The sequence below is a fragment of the Primulina eburnea genome, chromosome 6 (assembly GCF_022965805.1).
Source record: "Primulina eburnea isolate SZY01 chromosome 6, ASM2296580v1, whole genome shotgun sequence".
NCBI lineage: Eukaryota > Viridiplantae > Streptophyta > Magnoliopsida > Lamiales > Gesneriaceae > Primulina > Primulina eburnea.
This window is the reverse complement of record NC_133106.1, coordinates 21576756-21579686: the sequence shown is the minus strand read 5'-3', so window position 1 is coordinate 21579686 and position 2931 is coordinate 21576756.

The window sequence follows — 2931 nt, the reverse complement described above, 5'->3', positions numbered from 1 at the left end:
ATGTGAAGCATCGGGTAGGTATTTCCGTAGTAACGATACATGAAAGACATCATGTATCCCAGATAAAGACGGCGGCAATGCGAGTCGATAGGCACGATCTCCTATCTTCTCGAGAATCTCGTACGGCCCGATAAATCGTGGAGATAGCTTCCCTTTCTTGCCAAATCTGACAAGTCCTCGGAAAGGTGAAATCTTTAAAAATACTCGGTCTCCTACCTCAAATACCAACGGTCGTCGTCTGATGTTGGCATATTTGGCCTGTCCTGAGCTGCCTTCATTCTTTTCTGTATCAGCTTCACTTTTTCCGTCATATCTCTGATCATATCAGGTACAATCTCAGGAACTTCAGAGATATCATCCCAATACAGAGGGGATCGACACTTCTTTCCATACAACGCTTCAAAAAGAGCCATCTCAATACTCGTCTGATAGCTGTTGTTGTACGAAAACTCGCAAAGAGGCAATGCATCTTGCCAATTAATGCTAAAATCATGCACTACAGCTCTCAGCATATCTTCCAATATCTGAATCATCCGCTCTGACTGTCCGTCAGTCTGGGGATGATATGATGTACTCAGATGTAACTTAGTACCGAGAGCCTGCTGCAAACTATGTCAGAAGTGCGAAATAAACCAAGGATCACGGTCTGAAACAATCGACTTCGGCACTCTGTGCAATCTAGCCACTTCTCTAACATAAATATCGGCCATCTGATCATGTCGGTACGTCATTTTGTATGGAATAAAGCATGTAGATTTGGTCAATCGATCAATCACGACCCAAATCGCATCACAACCTCTGGAGGATCTCGGCAATTGCGTCACAAAATCCATGGAAATGTGATCTCATTTCCATTCAAGAATAGACAAACTCTGTAACAATCCTCTTGGTTTCTTTCTTTCAGCTTTCACCTGTTGATAATTCAGACACTTGGCTACGAATTCAGTAACATCAGATTTCATCTGTTTCCACCAATACTGTGTCTTCAAATCATTATACATTTTCCTGCCATCAGGATGAATGCTAAAACGACTACTGTGCGCTTCTGTTAATATTCGCTGTCTCAAATCTGAAACATTCACAACAATACGGTTATTCACATACAAAACACCATCACGAACCTAATATTCCGATTGATGTCCGGCTCTAACCATAGCAATCGAATTCTGTACATTCTAATCAACTTTCTGTGTCTCTTTGATTCTCAATATCAGTTGTGGTTCGGCCCGAATAGCACACAATCTCAGAGGCTGACAATCTGTTTAAAAATCTAATCCAGAAAAACAACAATCTACTATCAAATTCGAAACACCAATCGTCGATAAGGACAAGGAACATACCTTTCGACTCAGTGCATCTGCTGCTGCATAAGATTTCCCCGGATAATACTTGATTTCACAATCAAAATCTTTCAATAAATCAAGCCATCTTCGCTGTCTCATATTCAACTCTGACTGTGGAAAGAGATATTTCAAGCTCTTGTGATCAGAATAAATCTCGAATTTCTCACCATATAGGTAGTGTCGCCATATCTTCAATGCAAAGACTATGGCTGCCAATTCAAGATCATGAATTGGATAACGAGTCTCATGGGGCTTCAGCTGTCTTGAGGCATAAGCGATAACATGTCCTCGCTGCATCAAAACACAACCCAAACCTCGGTGAGATGCATCACACTAAACTACAAAATCACCAGTACCTGATGGAATCGTCAAGATCGGTGCACTGGTCAGTCTTTTCTTTAATTCAAGAAAGCTGGTCTCATATTCTTCAGACCATACAAACGGAGAATTCTTCTGAGTCAACTGAGTAATCGGTTTGGTAATGCTAGAAAAATCTTTAATAAAACGTCGATAATATCCTACCAAACGCATAAAATTATGAATCTCGGGAACTAATGTCGGTCTCGACCAAGAAATCACTGCCTCAACCTAATGGGATCCACTGATATACCGTCTCCGGATATAATATGCCCCAGAAATACAACATGTCTCAACCAGAACTCACATTTCGACAGTTTATCATATAGTTTCTCAGCCCTCAAAATTCTCAACACAGTTCTTAAATGATCAGCATGCTCAATCATAATCTTCAAATAAATAAACATATCATCAATGAATATAATTACAAACTCATCGAGGTATCTCTGAAAAACACGGTTCATCAATCTCATAAATACCGTCGGTTCATTCGTCAAACCAAATGGCATGACAATAAATTCATAGTGTCCATACCTGGTTCTGAATGGTGTCTTCGAGATATCAGAATCCCTGACTCTCGGCTGTTGGTATCCAGATCTCAGATCGATCTTGGAATATACAGATGAACCCTGCAACTGATCAAACAGATCATCAATACGAGGCAAGGGATATTTATTCTTTACCGTTGCTTTGTTCAGTTGCCAGTAGTCGATACAAAGTCTCATCAAACCGTCTTTCTTTCTCACAAATAGTACTGGAGCACCCCAAGGAGATACACAGTCTGATATACCCCTTGGCCAGTAAGTCCTCCAATTGTTCTTTCAACTCTCTCAACTCAATCGGTGCCATTCGGTATGGAGCTCTAGATATCGGAACTATACCTGGCAGCAACTCAATGCTGAAGTCTATCTCTCGAATCGGAGACAAACCAGGAATCTCATCTGGAAAGACATCAGCAAACTCACACACCATTGGAAAATCCGCCAATGATTAACTCGATTTCAGTAAATCAATAGAATAGACAAGGAATTCATCCGCTCCGTTCTGCAATAATCGAGTCATATTCATAGAAGATATCAAAGAAATTCTGGCTCGAGAACCCTTATCGTAAAATTTCCACTCATCAGCCATCTCTGGTCTGAATCTCACAATTTTGTGGAAACAATCAACAATGGATATGTACTTAATTAGCATATCGATGCCGATAATACAGTCAAAATCAGACAACCCA